Raw genomic sequence first — 17,337 nt, forward strand, 5'->3', positions numbered from 1 at the left:
TTCTTTTCTCCTGAACAGCTTAGATTATTCCTAATTGATACAAGGAAGGTTGTAAAATCTTCCTCGTTTCCCCTGGTGGATCAATACTAGCTTGTATTATGTTTTGATGGGCGCATAATCCAATGCTATGGCTTTTACTTTAGAGTTACCTTATCTCCTCTCTTTCTTTGCTTCTATTTTTTTTTTCTTAATTCATAATGGTTACAAATATTTGTTGATTATACAATTGTTTTCCTATGATATTTCTTTATTTCCCTTTAAGACTCCCTTACAAAGAAAGAAGGAGAGAGACCTGGAGAATAAACAGCCCACAGCTCTGTTTTGTTGCACAAACTTGAGCAAACACATCTTGTGCAAAAGGATTACATTTCTTGCAACATATTGAAGGAAGAAATTTCCACAAAAACATTCTTGCAGCTGAAAGCTTTGTTCATACGCTGCCTCCAAGCATGACCTTTCACAGGTACGACTAAATCCTTGACCTTTCACAGGTACGACTAAATCCTTGACCTCTTTTGCAAGATGTTTTTTTTGCCATTTTAGTCTGAGTTCTTCTCCCCACCCTAAGGACTGCAATTCTTACATCAGAAGCTTACGCCAGTTTCTACATTTCTTGTTCAATTGTTTAAATATTTCCGGAGGAGAGAAATATTACTGCTTGGGAGAGTGCTGTGCACTCGGCATAGAGAGCAGGAGCCAGCAGCCCGGGCTGGAAGGAGGAAGCATTGGGGCCGGTGCCGGTGTCGGTCTGTGTGGGCTTCAGGAGTGGGGATCCGGGGTTCGCCCACATGGACCGATGGAGACGGGAGCAGTGGAGGGTGAAGAGACTAAGAGAGAGCTGGGGAGAGATGGGCAAGCCTGGGTGAGGAAGGAGCAAAGAGAGAAACCCGGGGCTCTTGCTGGGATGGATGGGGCAAAGAGAGAGTTGAGGAGGGGGGGGGGGGGGGTGAAGAGGGAGAGGGCAAACAAACGCTGGAGGTGTTGCTTGGAGGTGAGAGCAAAAGTGGGGGGGAGAGAAGGGGGTATCAAGCGTGGGTGTGGGGGAGAGAACGTAGGGGATGGGGAACAGCAAATACCGGGTTTCTCCTGGTGGGGCAGAGGGAGAGGAAGCCAGGGAGGTGGGGAGGGGTTAGAGTGGGGTGAACGTGACAGAGCTGTGGAAGGGATCAAGGCTGCTTGGGTCAGAACCAGCAGCTAAAAGTCCTGCTTGGGGGGGAGGGAAAGAAATGGATGGGGGAGGTTTGGACCTTGGGTGGAAGAGAGGAAAAGCTGAGCGTCCTGCTGGGGATTGCGGGGGGAGAGAGAAAGCTGGATGGGGAAGAGACATGGGAGGGAGACAGGCTCAAGACAAAAAGCGGGGAGAGAGCTGGGGATGGTCAAGTTTGGAGGAAGGAGAGATGGATCTGGGGGGGAGGAGCCAAACCTTGTGATGGGGAAATTATGCTAAAAAAATAAACAATTCTGCATCTTTGATTAATAACCTTTCTCTGTATTGCATCATAAATTATTACTCAAAGACAGCAATTATATTGTGGTGTTTAACAAATAATGTCCAGTAATGGGCACAGCATTGCAGAATGGTATTTCTGCACAGAATTCCCTCAGGAGCAGCTAAAACAGAGACTGGAGGGTGAGGGAGAGAGAGAGAATAACTGTAAGAAGCTTGGAGAGAAGCAGCAGCAGTGAGGGAGGGAGATGCAGAGGGACGGGGAAGGGAGCACTGCCCGGGTGGCAGACACCCTCTGTGTAACTGAAGAGCTGCCCAGAACACGGGTGCCAGTCGTGCCCCACACGACCCAGCACTGAGGTGCGGCTCCCAGAATCAGCTTAAAATCTTTTCATAAGACTGGAGCAGGTGTTTCCCAGCAGGGTTTTCAAAGAGCTGAGTAAAACAGCTGCCAGCAGCTGCCCTGATCCCTAGCACTGCCAGCAGCCCGAGAGCTCTCTTGTAGCCCAGCTACGCTGGCACCGTTGCCCTGGAGCTATAGTAGCAGCCTGCGGGACCTCCCACCTTCCTGTCAGCTGCTCCCCATCCTTGGCTTTCATTATAACTCTTTGCGCATCTCAGGCTGTGTGGCCACAAGCCCCCCCCCGTTGCCCTGGTCCTCAAAGATTCCTGGAGGAGCTGAGGGCAGCTTTCACTGCTATTTAGGAAGTGGGCATTTCATGTTATTCATGAAAATGTTTCACCAGGTGGGCAGGCCGAGCAAGGTACGGGTACCAGAAGGCAGGAGAGGCAGAGCACTGATAGGTTCTGAATGAGAAAAGTGCCCACAGACAGGGAATTAGGGAGCGCAGGAAAAAGCAAGAGAGGAGAGAGACACACACTAGCTTGAATGTAAGATTTAGAAGGTCACCAAGAAACCAATTCCAATTCTGAATGAGACAGTCAGCTATGATTTCTTGCAAACTGAGTTTCCAATCCCACCACTCACACCAACTCTTTGTGACATTCAGCACTGAATCACTCAGAACCGGGACACGGACTAAACTTCCAATCCCACCACTCACCCCAACTCTGTGTGACATTCAGCACTGAATCACTCAGAACCAGGACACACACTAAACTTCCAATCCCACCACTCACACCAACTCTGTGTGACATTCAGCACTGAATCACTCAGAACCGGGACACGGACTAAACTTCCAATCCCACCACTCACCCCAACTCTGTGTGACATTCAGCACTGAATCACTTAGAACCGGGACAAATTCTAAACTTCCAATCCCACCACTCACCCCAACTCTGTGTGACATTCAGCACTGAATCACTCAGAAACAGGACACACACTAAACTTCCAATCCCACCACTCACACCAACTCTGTGTGACATTCAGCACTGAATCCCTCAGAACCAGGACACGGACTAAACTTCCAATCCCACCACTCACCCCAACTCTTTGTGACATTCAGCACTGAATCACTCAGAACCGGGACACGGACTAAACTTCCAATCCCACCACTCACACCAACTCTGTGTGACATTCAGCACTGAATCACTCAGAACCGGGACACGGACTAAACTTCCAATCCCACCACTCACACCAACTCTGTGTGACATTCAGCACTGAATCCCTCAGAACCGGGACACATTCTAAACTTCCAGTCCCACCACTCACACCAACTCTGTGTGACATTCAGCACTGAATCAGTCAGAACTGGGTCACATTCTAAACTTCCAATCCCACCACTCACACCAACTCTGTGTGACATTCAGCACTGAATCACTCAGAACCGGGACACGTTCTAAACTTCCAATCTCACCACTCACACCAACTCTTTGTGACATTCAGCACAGAATCACTCAGAACCAGGACACGGACTAAACTTCCAATCCCACCACTCACACCAACTCTTTTATTTAAATTTATATTCCGCTTTTCGCACTTTTTTCAGCACTTCAAAGTGGATTACATGATTCAGGTACTGTAGGTATTTCCCTATCCCCAGAGGGCTTACAATCTAAGTTTGTGTCTGAGGCAATGGAGGGTAAAGTGACTTTAATGTCACTCTTTGTGACATTCAGCACTGAATCACTCAGAACTGGGACACGGACTAAACTTCCAATCCCACCACTCACACCAACTCTGAGTGACATTCAGCACTGAATCACTCAGAACCGGGACACGTTCTAAACTTCCAATCCCACCACTCACACCAACTCTGTGTGACATTCAGCACTGAATCACTCAGAACCGGGACACGTTCTAAACTTCCAATCCCACCACTCACCCCAACTCTGTGTGACATTCAGCACTGAATCACTCAGAACCGGGACACGTTCTAAACTTCCAATCTCACCACTCACACCAACTCTTTGTGACATTCAGCACAGAATCACTCAGAACCAGGACACGGACTAAACTTCCAATCCCACCACTCACACCAACTCTTTTATTTAAATTTATATTCCGCTTTTCGCACTTTTTTCAGCACTTCAAAGTGGATTACATGATTCAGGTACTGTAGGTATTTCCCTATCCCCAGAGGGCTTACAATCTAAGTTTGTGTCTGAGGCAATGGAGGGTAAAGTGACTTTAATGTCACTCTTTGTGACATTCATCACTGAATCACTCAGAACCGGGACACATACTAAACTTCCAATCCCACCACTCACACCAACTCTTTGTGACATTCAGCACTGAATCACTCGGAACCGGGACACACACTAAACTTCCAATCCCACCACTCACCCCAACTCTGTGCGACATTCAGCACTGAATCACTCAGAACTGGGATACATTCTAAACTTCCAATCCCACCACTCACACCAACTCTGTGTGACATTCAGCACTGAATCACTCAGAACTGGGACACATTCTAAACTTCCAATCCCACCACTCACACCAACTCTGTGTGACATTCAGCACTGAATCACTCAGAACTGGGATACATTCTAAACTTCCAATCCCACCACTCACACCAACTCTGTGTGACATTCAGCACTGAATCACTCAGAACTGGGACACGGACTAAACTTCCAATCCCACCACTCACACCAACTCTGTGCGACATTCAGCACTGAATCACTTAGAACCGGGACAAATTCTAAACTTCCAATCCCACCACTCACACCAACTCTGTGTGACATTCAGCACTGAATCACTCAGAACTGGGATACATTCTAAACTTCCAATCCCACCACTCACACCAACTCTGTGTGACATTCAGCACTGAATCACTCAGAACCGGGACACGTTCTAAACTTCCAATCCCACTACTCACACCAACTCTGTGTGACATTCAGCACTGAATCACTCAGAACTGGGACACGGACTAAACTTCCAATCCCACCACTCACACCAACTCTGTGTGACATTCAGCACTGAATCACTCAGAACCGGGACACACACTAAACTTCCAATCCCACCACTCACACCAACTCTGTGTGACATTGAGCAGAGTAACTCGGAACCGTGATACCTGCAGAGTCAGATTCTGTAACCCAATTTTTTGGTTCTGACTTGTAAAATGGATCCTCAATCTATATTCCTGAGCTATAGAATTTAGCAAAAGAAATCAAAGAATCATGAGCTTATCTGGAAAATTCGGACAGCAACCTAAGCCAAGCTGGAGACATTTTCCCCTAATTAGAAGACAAAACTGAGGGCTGCTGGATCTCCCAGCTGATTTACGCTGTCTTAGAGAGCGCTCTCTCTCGCTCTCTCTCTCTCTGTCTCTGTCTCTGTCTGGATAGAGGACTCAGAGGGATTTCAGTTTCCAGAACCTTCTATGAACACTCTTCAATCAAACCTTTTGTGACAGGTTTATGACATGGAGGCCTTACTATTTCTTACACAACAGGACAGAGATGTGGCAATGTCTGTTGCTTTCCACCCCTCCAGGAGGAAGGAGCAGGGCACAAGGTGGGACTGTTACAGAGAATGGGGCCCACACCTTCCCTCACATCCTGCAGTCATCTAGCCTGAAGCTCTCAGATGAACTGCCACGAGATTATTCTCAGAAAAAGTATCTCCAAGTAACCAGTCTGCATTTTTTACACTCTTTCTGCAATATGATAGACCCTCCTCAATCTTCAGCTACCCCACCTCTGAGGATCCTCTGTGCTTATCCCAGGCTTTACCCCTCACTCCCCCACCTCTGAGGATCCTCTGTGCTTATCCCAGGCTTTACCCCTCACTCTCCCACCTCTGAGGATCCTCTGTGCTTATCCCAGGCTTTACCCCTCACTCCCCCACCTCTGAGGATCATCTGTGCTTATCCCAGGCTTTACCCCTCACTCCCCCACCTCTGAGGATCCTCTGTGCTTATCCCAGGCTTTACCCCTCACTCCCCTGCCTCTGAGGATCCTCTGTGCTTATCCCAGGCTTTACCCCTCACTCCCCCACCTCTGAGGGATCCTCTGTGCTTATCCCAGGTTTTACCCCTCACTCCCCCACCTCTGAGGATCCTCTGTGCTTATCCCAGGCTTTACCCCTCACTCCCCCACCTCTGAGGATCCTCTGTGCTTATCCCAGGCTTTACCCCTCACTCCCCCACCTCTGAGGATCCTCTGTGCTTATCCCAGGCTTTACCCCTCACTCCCCCACCTCTGAGGAGCCTCTGTATTTGTTCCTCTTCTCCTAAGATGTGTCTGCCTCTACCGTTCCCCCGTATACACCTGTAGTTCTCTCCAAAAGTTTTGAATCCATGGACATAATCTCCTCTCCCATTAATATTCTTTAAGCAAAGTGCTGAAAGACACGCTTTGCCTTGATATGCACTTCCTTGCGACAACTGTGCTTGATAGATAAATCTGTATTGGGTTTCCCTTAATAGCACATTTTCCATAATTTCATTGATAGGTTTGAAACGCTGTCATCTTAAAATCCGAACATTTACTCCACCTCTACAAACGCATTTGACATGTTCAAGCTATTTAGTATTTAAGGCTCTATATGTATTTAGCAGAAGAGTTTTCCCTATCAATATCTCCTCTGATAACCCAGGTTTCCCCAGGTCTGCATTAGACTTGAGCGGATCTTTATATAATGCCGTACTTGCAAATATGTACAGAAATCTCTGTGCTAATCTTTGCAACTCCTGAAAAATGTGAAAGAGATTTGAGTCTCCTATAAAGAATTGTTGAATTTGTTTAAGTTATTTTGTATTCCAGACTTTAAAAATGTGGTTTGCTAAACCTGGGACCAATTGTGGATTGCCATGATTAGAAATGAATGATAACTTTGTTTCTAGGTTCCCTAGCAATGTCCAGGTCTTCCTACAAGAACTCATCATTATATCTGTCTTAAGTTCCCTGGAGCATCCCTGTCACCAATCTGTATAAAAAATGTAAAGATATTGGACTGAACCAACTCTGCAAGAAAGGTGTGAGAAGATCCAATTTGAAATATGGCATAACAATCATGCCAGATTGTACCATTGTAAATTAGGACATTTCAAACCCCCTTGATCGAAGGACTTCATCAATATTGACAACAGAATTCTTGACTTTTCTCCATTCCATAAAATAATAGAAGGATCAGGAGGGAACTCCATGAAGTTAGCAAGTAGCTCATTTAAAACAAATCCAAGAAAATTCTTTCACTCAGCGCATAGTTAAGCTCTGGAATTCATTGCCAGAGGATGCGGTTACAGCAGTTAGTGAAACTGGGTTTAAAAAAAGGTTTGGATAAGTTCCGAGAGGAAAAATCCATAAACTGCTATTAATTAATAAGAAATAGTAGCTTTTTATTTATTTAACATTTGGGTACTTGCCAGGTTCTTATAGCCTGGATTGGCTTCTGTTGGAAACAGGATGCTGGGCTTGATGGACGCTTGGTCTGACCCAGTATGGCAATTTCTTATTTTCTTATGTAGGATCTAAAATATTTATTTCCTTAAGATCTTTTCATTGTAACTGTATCTGGAACATTTTCATCATACAAAGACATCTTGGCGCTACCATCATTTTTAAGAAATTAATTCTGAAAGTCAAAGATAAAGGTAATGTCCGCCAGTGGGTTAAACATTTAACCTTACCTTTCATTAAAGGTTGCATGTTAACTGCATATAGATTTTTTTTTTTAACATCCTTAGGTATTTTATCCCTAAATGTTTCATTTCTCTCTGAACCCAACATAGCAGAAAACTAGCACCTGAACTATCTTTCAGAACTTCAGACTTATGTTAATCTTTAACACCGTAAATTCTCCAAATGTATTCTGCTATTCCAACACTTGATTAGTCAGAAAGATTGCCCAAAATGGACTCATCGTTATTAATTTTCCCCAATAGCAGGGAAAGAGGACAACCCTGTCTTACTCCTCTATGTATTATGAACATCAGAAGTTTTATGACCATTGGCTACAATATCAGAGACTGGTGATTTATATAGAAGAGAGATATTTTAAAATATCTCCAGTAAAATGAAACCTTTGCAGGACTGAGAACATATGTGGGCCAGAAAACCCTATCAAAGGTCTTTTCTGAGTCAAAGCCTATGGCCACTGCTTGAATGGTATAATTTTTACACAAATTCAATGCCAAAATCAATTTTAGTTTGTGATTGCCAGCAAATCTGCCTGATCGTTAGATATTATAAAAGGCATTATTCTGTTTAATCTATCTGCGATAACTTTAGCAAATATTTTTAAATCACAATTTAGCAGTGAACTAGGTCTATTTGAAGATGGTAATAACAAATCTTTCCCTGGTTTAGCCGATACTGTAATCTCTGCTTTATTGAAGTCCGGGGAAAAGCCTCTCGTGGGCCCTACTGTTTGCTGGCTTAAGATCTTGTAAAAGTCATGGGGAATCCATCTGGACCAGGGGTCTTGCGGGATTTACTTTAAGGATTTCACAGGCCTGTATTGTTGTTTCGTTACTCCATTTCCACTTTTAGGTAAGAAGACATCACCTGCTGTCTCCTAAAAGTGATGAAACAGAACTCGTTTAATCCTCTGAGCTCCCTTCATATCCTTGGAAGTTTGCCATATGGTCCCACTGTCTTGCCCATGCAAATCTTTTGTAAATGGCATGGACTCTGCCATTGTTCTGTATTGTAAAAGTGCCTGTTATCCGTGGGCCTTCTCAGAATCTTTCTTTGAATGCTGAAAATAGATATTTATTCAGTATTTCAACTTTTATGCACAGATTTTCTTCTTTTATTTTAATTTTTCAAAACATTTTGCAGAAACTGACGAGCCAATGAGCTGCAGATACTCTGAAAATCCAGGGAAGCTTCCCTAGGGAGTGGGCCAAGCACAGGGGGTCTCGGAGGGGGTGGTAGGGATGGTAGAGTTGAGGAGGAGATGTGGATAGGCAGACTGGACGGGCCGTACGGCCTTTTTCTTCCATCACATTTCTGCGTTTCTACCTGTGGAAGCCATGTGTTTGTGGGGGTCCCCAGGGACCTTTTCATGAAAGCAGAGGGGATGTTGCAGAGCTGCTGTGAGAGCCCTTTGATGAGACATTGGAAGTGGATCATTCTGGGGTTGTTGGAGACCCCAATGGGCCCTTGCCAGTTAGGGTAGGGACCTAAATATGTACTTTATACACTGGAGGAGAAATGATGCAGACTTTCAAATACCTGAAAGGGATTAATCATGCACAAGAACCAAACATTTTATTCTGAAGAAAACCAAACTGTAGAGCAAGGGGTCATAATATGAACACAGAGGCTTCCTAGTGGCTAAAGGATGGAGAATGCACAGAGCAACAATTACCCGAAGAGTAAAATAAAACAGCAAAACAAAAGCTTGCTGGGCAAACTGGATGGACCACTTGGGTCTTTGCCTGCTGGTGTTTGCTATGTTACTATGCAAGGCTCAGCCCTTGTCTTCAGGCAGATTATCAAGATGACAGGTGGAAATGTGGTCACATTCCAGGCACTGGAGGCCGGCGGCCATGATTTACACAAATTGCTTCCCCCCCAGGGACAGGGGAAGAAGGAAGCCTGCCTTTGCTTCAGGCCCTTGGATTAGCTACCTTGCCCCTTCTGGGAGTGTATAAGAGGATCTGCGGGGCAGGTTGCACAGGAGAGAGAGAGCGACACTTCTGCTGCTAGAATCCGCTTGTCCGTCTCCCCTGCGCCCCGCAGACGATGGAGGCAGGCTCCTTCCTGAGCTGTGCTCTGCTCCTTGCCCTTACAGCCACGGGAATCCTTCCGGTCTCTAGCATGTAAGGCACCGCTCTAAGACTGTCCCCTAATGGTTGAGTCTCCTTCTGGTGGTTGCCAGGGCAGGCTCAGCAGCCCTGGCGTAATCCCTAATACCTAACCTAACCTCTCCTCTCCCTTCCTTTGCAGACAGTACCTGGTAACGGCTCCTGCGCTGCTCTCCTACCCTTCCTTGCAGAAGCTCTGCTTCAGTGTCCGAGAAGTAAATGAAAGCACCCGGCTCCTCGTTTCCTTAGAGCTCGGAGACCAGAAGCAGTCTCTGGTCGACAGACTCCTCACAGGATGATAGCGATGGATGTAGGGACTTCCAGGTGAGTACCCAGCAGATTCATGCTGTGCAACATGTGTATGGAGGACAGCGAGGGGAGCGGGCGTGTTTTCCTTAATAAAATGTTACACGATGTAACTTGTGTAAGGAGGGGAGCGAGGGGAGCGGGCGTGTTTTCCTTAATAAAATGTTACACGATGTAACTTGTGTAAGGAGGGGAGCGGGCGTGTTTACCTTAATAAAATGTTACACGATGTAACTTGTGTAAGGAGGACAGCGAGGGGAGCGGGCGTGTTTTCCTCATTTAAATGTTACGCGATGTAACTTGTGTAAGGAGGACAGCGAGGGGAGCGGGCGTGTTTTCCTTAATAAAATGTTACACGATGTAACTTGTGTATGGAGGACAGAGGGGGGAGTGGGCGTGTTATCCTTAATAAAATGTTACACGATGTAGCTTGTGTATGGAGGACAGCGAGGGGAGCGGGCGTGTTATCCTTAATAAAATGTTACACGATGTAGCTTGTGTATGGAGGACAGAGGGGGGAGCGGGCGTGTTATCCTTAATAAAATGTTACACGATGTAGCTTGTGTATGGAGGACAGCGAGGGGAGCGGGCGTGTTTTCCTTAATAAAATGTTACACGATGTAGCTTGTGTATGGAGGACAGAGAGGGGAGCGGGCGTGTTTTCCTTAATAAAATGTTACACGATGTAGCTTGTGTATGGAGGACAGCGAGGGGAGAGGGCGTGTTTTCCTTAATAAAATGTTACACGATGTAGCTTGTGTATGGAGGACAGAGAGGGGAGCGGGCGTGTTTTCCTTAATAAAATGTTACACGATGTAACTTGTGTATGGAGGACAGCGAGGGGAGCGGGCGTGTTTTCCTTAATAAAATGTTACACGATGTAGCTTGTGTATGGAGGACAGAGAGGGGAGCGGGCGTGTTTTCCTTAATAAAATGTTACGCGATGTAACTTGTGTATGGAGGACAGCGAGGGGAGCGGGCGTGTTATCCTTAATAAAATGTTACACGATGTAACTTGTGTATGGAGGACAGCGAGGGGAGCGGGCGTGTTTTCCTTAATAAAATGTTACACGATGTAGCTTGTGTATGGAGGACAGCGAGGGGAGCGGGCGTGTTTTCCTTAATAAAATGTTACGCGATGTAACTTGTGTATGGAGGACAGCGAGGGGAGCGGGCGTGTTTTCCTTAATAAAATGTTACACGATGTAACTTGTGTATGGAGGACAGCGAGGGGAGCGGGCGTGTTTTCCTTAATAAAATGTTACGCGATGTAACTTGTGTATGGAGGACAGCGAGGGGAGCGGGCGTGTTTCTGGGACAGTGAGATGCCTGTAGGTTTCTGAGTCCAGCACCATGAGATGACAGTTGTGCATGGATGCCTTTTTGCAGAAGGATTTCTGTATATTATAAGAACTTCGGAGTGGGAAAGGTACAGCTCTGCAGACAGGGAAATGTTTTTTTTTAAACATTTAGCTCTGGCCTTTTCATTCATAGCTCAAAACATGTTACAGTCAGGTAGAGTAGGTAGGATCCTGCCCAAGAAGGGGTCACCATTGCATTTTGTACTGGAAGCAATGGAGGGTGAAGCGACTTAGTCAAGGTCAAAAGGAGGATGAGTGGGATTTGAACCCTGAACCTTCCAGAGGTCAGAGTCCACTGCTCTAAGCTCTAGATTAGGCCTGCAGACATGGACTGCTAAGTTAGCTGTCAGCTGGAGCTCCCGGTATTTGTAAGTGAAGGTGCAGCACCTTCCTTGTGGATTGCATTCAGCACATGCTCTTGTGCATGCTTTTATGTATGTGGGACAGAGGTTATTGCTTTCTCCCTCTTTTTGCTCACCTACTATAACTCTTCCCCTCTCTGTCACCCCTGATAGGTCCCAGCTCCACTGGAAGGCTTAGAGCAGATTGCGGCTCTTCGGGTGATCATTGGTGATTTGGAAGAGAAAACAATGGTCCTTATCCAGAGGTCCAGCAATGGAACCTTCGTGCAGACAGACAAACCAATCTACCAACCTCAACAGACAGGTAAGAGGAAGGAGCAGCCTTATGCATAAAGCCTGTCACCTCTAGGACTGGAGGGTTCAGAGGGATGGGAGCAGGGATACAGAGCCTGTCACCTCTAGGACTGGAAGGGATCAGAGGATGGGAGCAGGGATACAGAGCCTGTCACCTCTAGGACTGGAAGGATCAGGGGATGGGAGCAGGGATACAGAGCCTGTCACCTCTAGGACTGGAGGGATCAGGGGATGGGAGCAGGGATACAGAGCCTGTCACCTCTAGGACTGGAGGGATCAGGGGATGGGAGCAGGGATACAGAGCCTGTCACCTCTAGGACTGGAGGGATCAGAGGATGGGGGCAGGGATACAGAGCCTGTCACCTCTAGGACTGGAGGGATCAGAGGATGGGGGCAGGGATACAGAGCCTGTCACCTCTAGGACTGGAGGGATCAGGGGATGGGGAGCAGGGATACAGAGCCTGTCACCTCTAGGACTGGAGGGATCAGGGGATGGGGGCAGGGATACAGAGCCTGTCACCTCTAGGACTGGAGGGATCAGGAGGATGGGGGCAGGAATACAGAGCCTTCACCTCTAGGACTGGAGGGATCAGAGGATGGGAGCAGGGATACAGAGCCTGTCACCTCTAGGACTGGAGGGATCAGGGGATGGGAGCAGGGATACAGAGCCTGTCACCTCTAGGACTGGAGGGATCAGGGGATGGGAGCAGGGATACAGAGCCTGTCACCTCTAGGACTGGAGGGATCAGAGGATGGGGGCAGGGATACAGAGCCTGTCACCTCTAGGACTGGAGGGATCAGAGGATGGGGGCAGGGATACAGAGCCTGTCACCTCTAGGACTGGAGGGATCAGAGGATGGGAGCAGGGATACAGAGCCTGTCACCTCTAGGACTGGAGGGAGCAGGGGATGGGAGCAGGGATACAGAGCCTGTCACCTCTAGGACTGGAGGGATCAGAGGATGGGAGCAGGGATACAGGAGCCTGTCACCTCTAGGACTGGAGGGATCAGAGGATGGGGGCAGGGGATACAGAGCCTGTCACCTCTAGGACTGGAGGGATCAGGGGATGGGGGCAGGGATACAGAGCCTGTCACCTCTAGGACTGGAGGGATCAGGGGATGGGAGCAGGGATACAGAGCCTGTCACCTCTAGGACTGGAGGGATCAGGGGATGGGAGCAGGGATACAGAGCCTGTCACCTCTAGGACTGGAGGGATCAGGGGATGGGAGCAGGGATACAGAGCCTGTCACCTCTAGGACTGGAGGGATCAGGGGATGGGGAGCAGGGATACAGAGCCTGTCACCTCTAGGTACTGGAGGGATCAGGGGATGGGTGCAGGGATACAGAGCCTGTCACCTCTAGGACTGGAGGGTACTGGAGGGATCAGGGGATGGGAGCAGGGATACAGAGCCTGTCACCTCTAGGACTGGAGGGATCAGGGAATGGGTAGCAGGGATACAGAGCCTGTCACCTCTAGGACTGGAGGGATCAGGGACTGGGTGCAGGATACATAGCCTGTCACCTCTAGGACTGGAGGGATCAGGGGACTGGGAGCAGGGATACAGAGCCTGTCACCTCTAGGACTGGAGGGATCAGGGGATGGGAGCAGGGATACAGAGCCTGTCACCTCTAGGACTGGAGGGATCAGGGGATGGGAGCAGGGATACAGAGCCTGTCACCTCTAGGACTGGAGGGATCAGGGGATGGGAGCAGGGATACAGAGCCCGTCACCTCTAGGACTGCTCTGAAATAGTTTTCTCTGCTTTTGGCCTGAGTTCCTGGTCTCTCTTTCTGTTCTAGTGAAATTCCGCATTGTGACTCTGGGCAGTGATTTCATGCAGATCAATGATAAGGTAACTTTCAGGATGGTCTTTCTGCAGTAATTGTGAGGGAGGGTGCGAGCAGGCAGGCCCTCGATGTCCAGCGTGTGGGCAGGGTCTGCAGATTGGGATCCCAAGTAGAAATGCTGCCTGTGTCCTTCCTTGCTCACAAATTTAGGAGAAGGTCACCAGGCTCCCACCATGGGATGCCCTGACACCTCTTCATGATTTTATCTTTCTTTTTAAGGTCAGGCCGGACAGGATCTCTTAAGCTTTTGTGGCTGCCGTGCTCTCTTCCCGTTGATAAAGGCTTGGTTTTATTTCTCTGCTAATGATGATGTTCTCTCTCTCTTTTCTTTTCTCTTGCCTTGGTTTTATTTCTCTGCTAATGATGATGTTCTCTCTCTCTTTTCTTGTGTCTTGCCTTGGTTTTATTTCTCTGCTAATGATGATGTTCTCTCTCTCTCTTCTCTTTTCTCTTGCCTTGGTTTTATTTCTCTGCTAATGATGATGTGCTCTCTCTCTCTCTCTCTCTTTTCTTGTGTCTTGCCTTGGTTTTATTTCCCTGCTAATGATGATCTCTCTCTCTTCTCTTTTCTCTTGCCTTGGTTTTATTTCCCTGCTAATGATGATGTTCTCTCTCTCTCTCTTCTCTTTTCTCTTGCCTTGGTTTTATTTCCCTGCTAATGATGATGTTCTCTCTCTCTCTTCTCTTTTCTCTTGCCTTGGTTTTATTTCTCTGCTGATGATGATGTTCTCTCTCTTTTCTTTTCTCTTGCCTTGGTTTTATTTCCCTGCTAATGATGATGTTCTCTCTCTCTTTTCTTTTCTCTTGCCTTGGTTTTATTTCCCTGCTAATGATGATGTTCTCTCTCTCTTTTCTTTTCTCTTGCCTTGGTTTTATTTCCCTGCTAATGATGATGTTCTCTCTCTCTCTTCTCTTTTCTCTTGCCTTGGTTTTATTTCCCTGCTAATGATGATGTTCTCTCTCTCTCTCTCTCTTCTCTTTTCTCTTGCCTTGGTTTTATTTTCCCTGCTAATGATGATGTTCTCTCTCTCTCTTCTCTTTTCTCTTGCCTTGGTTTTATTTCCCTGCTAATGATGATGTTCTCTCTCTCTCTTCTCTTTTCTCTTGCCTTGGTTTTATTTCCCTGCTAATGATGATGTTCTCTCTCTCTTTTCTTTTCTCTTGCCTTGGTTTTATTTCCCTGCTAATGATGATGTTCTCTCTCTCTCTTCTCTTTTCTCTTGCCTTGGTTTTATTTCCCTGCTGATGATGATGTTCTCTCTCTCTTTTCTTTTCTCTTGCCTTGGTTTTATTTCCCTGCTAGTGATGATGTTCTCTCTCTCTCTTTTCTTTTCTCTTGCCTTGGTTTTATTTTCTCTGCTAATGATGATGTTCTCTCTCTCTCTTCTCTTTTCTCTTGCCTTGGTTTTATTTCTCTGCTAATGATGATGTTCTCTCTCTCTTCTCTTTTCTCTTGCCTTGGTTTTATTTCTCTGCTAATGATGATGTTCTCTCTCTCTTCTCTTTTCTCTTGCCTTGGTTTTATTTCCTCTGCTAATGATGATGTTCTCTCTCTCTTTTCTTTTCTCTTGCCTTGGTTTTATTTCCCTGCTAATGATGATGTTCTCTCTCTCTCTTTTCTTTTCTCTTGCCTTGGTTTTATTTCTCTGCTAATGATGATGTTCTCTCTCTCTCTTCTCTTTTCTCTTGCCTTGGTTTTATTTCTCTGCTAATGATGATGTTCTCTCTCTCTTCTCTTTTCTCTTGCCAGTACTCGGTGGTGAAGGTACAGGTAAGTGTTAGGAGAAAGCCGTCCTGCTTCTCTTGCTTTGCCTCCCCCTGCATGAAGAGACCCAGGCTCGACCGTCCTGTCCTGAAATAATGCAGCCAGCTGGTCAGCCTGTGGGGTCGCAGGTCATCTGCAGCCAGTTCAGAGTAGCCTGGTTTTATGGATTTTGTGATTTTTCTAATGAGGAAGGGAGGAGCCGAGACCCAGCGAGAACTGAGCGGGATGGCCCCACAGTCCCTCTGGAGGTGGTGGGGGAGTTTCCAGACATGATCCCCCCTCCCCCCATAGCATGGTCCCCTGTCGAGGACATGACAGGAACACATCCCCAGGGCAATCTATGCAATAAGCAAACCACTGTCCAGTTTCAAGCTCCCAGTACAATGACCATAAAATTAGCATCGTTCATCCCATTTTTCTGTATGGCTGTGAAGTCTGGAGTCTGTCCAGGGTGGGACGGAATCTAAAAAATAGCCCTGCGCCCCCAGTTCTGTACACATGCATCAGCCTGACAGAAATGCCCCCTGCAGTGAACACAGAGCAGAGCGAGGATGCCTTCCCTCACTTCTCCCCATACAAACAAACCATTCACTGTCGGACAATTTGTGAAGTAACACAAGACCCTGAAAATCTGACGTTTGGAATCTGAGTAGCAAACCTGCTGTGGCAAAACAGAATTCAAACAGCGGCAGCTCCAGCTATGAGAAACAATTTCACGTTGGACCCAGAACCCCAATACACCTCCCATGGGGAAAAGCAGAACAGAGCAGATTCCTGCACAGAAACTGAACCCCACTAAAATCCCATGCAAGCAGAATACAGGGGTCCCCCTCACCTAATGCAGAATAGCGGAGCAGACATTAGAAACAGAAAACTGCAGACAAAGATGAGAGTGAGAGCCTGAGGAAGCTGGAGAGCTCGGCAAGGTCCAAAGAGCTGATCGCAGCTGGAAGACTCCCAGCAGCAGCAGCCACCTGCGCTCCTTCCATCATCTGCACTGCAGCACAGAGGAGGGAGGCTGGCAAGTCTGGCAGAAATCTGAGGGGGCCCCCGGATCCTACCAGCTCTCCCTCACCCTTCCTAGCTGCTTTCCTTTCTCCCCTCTCCACCAAAAACTCCTTTTCAAGTTCCTTCCTTGGTGCTCTCTCTCTCCTTCCTGGGCATTCTCCCTCCTACCCTCCTTAATCCATCCTCCCTCCACTCTCACCTAATTTGGCTAAATGCAGGGCTGTTTGTGGCAGCTGGGCCCTCACCTTGAGCCCCCGGGGCCACAGGGAGCAGAGTCTGGGCGGTGATGATGGAAGCCTGAGAGGGACTCCTGGTCGGGCCTGCGAGTGCTGAGAGACTCTGCCCGTCTGTGGTCCTCACGTGGCTGGTTTAGGTAATGGGAAGCCCTGCCGGAGGAGGGGGCGAGACCACCACGGGCCTGCGAGTGCTGAGAGACCCTGCACGTCTGTGGTCCTCACCTGGCTGGTTTAGGTAATGGGAAGCCCTGCCGGAGGAGGGGGCGAGACCACCACGGGCCTGCGAGTGCGAGGGTCACAGGCCCGACCTTAGGGAGGATGCTGAAATGATAGTGTTGGGGATGGGGGCCCAGGGTGGTCATCCTGAAGGGGTCAGGTCTGCCTGCCATGATTCTCTGAGGTCTCCGCAGCGCCCGTCTGAGGTTCACCCCTGCCTGGACCCTGCTTCCTGCTCCCTTCACGGCCCATGTGGCTTGGGGGCTGAGGTCACTTGTCCTGCTGCCCCAGCCCTCATTCCGAGGCTTGGTTTTTTTGGGGGTTACTTTCCATCC

General features: G+C 47.7%; 1 long non-coding RNA gene across 1 annotated transcript; it reads left to right on the forward strand.

The window, feature by feature from the left end:
* The first annotated feature begins 275 nt into the window (after positions 1-275).
* LOC115077994 lies at positions 276-15,548 on the forward strand. Its single transcript, XR_003853015.1, has 5 exons — positions 276-463; positions 9,749-9,930; positions 11,789-11,939; positions 13,730-13,782; positions 15,528-15,548. It is a non-coding gene; the product is annotated as an uncharacterized LOC115077994 (long non-coding RNA).
* Positions 15,549-17,337: the final 1,789 nt, after the last annotated feature.

Source organism: Rhinatrema bivittatum, chromosome 16 (genome assembly GCF_901001135.1).
Source record: "Rhinatrema bivittatum chromosome 16, aRhiBiv1.1, whole genome shotgun sequence".
NCBI lineage: Eukaryota > Metazoa > Chordata > Amphibia > Gymnophiona > Rhinatrematidae > Rhinatrema > Rhinatrema bivittatum.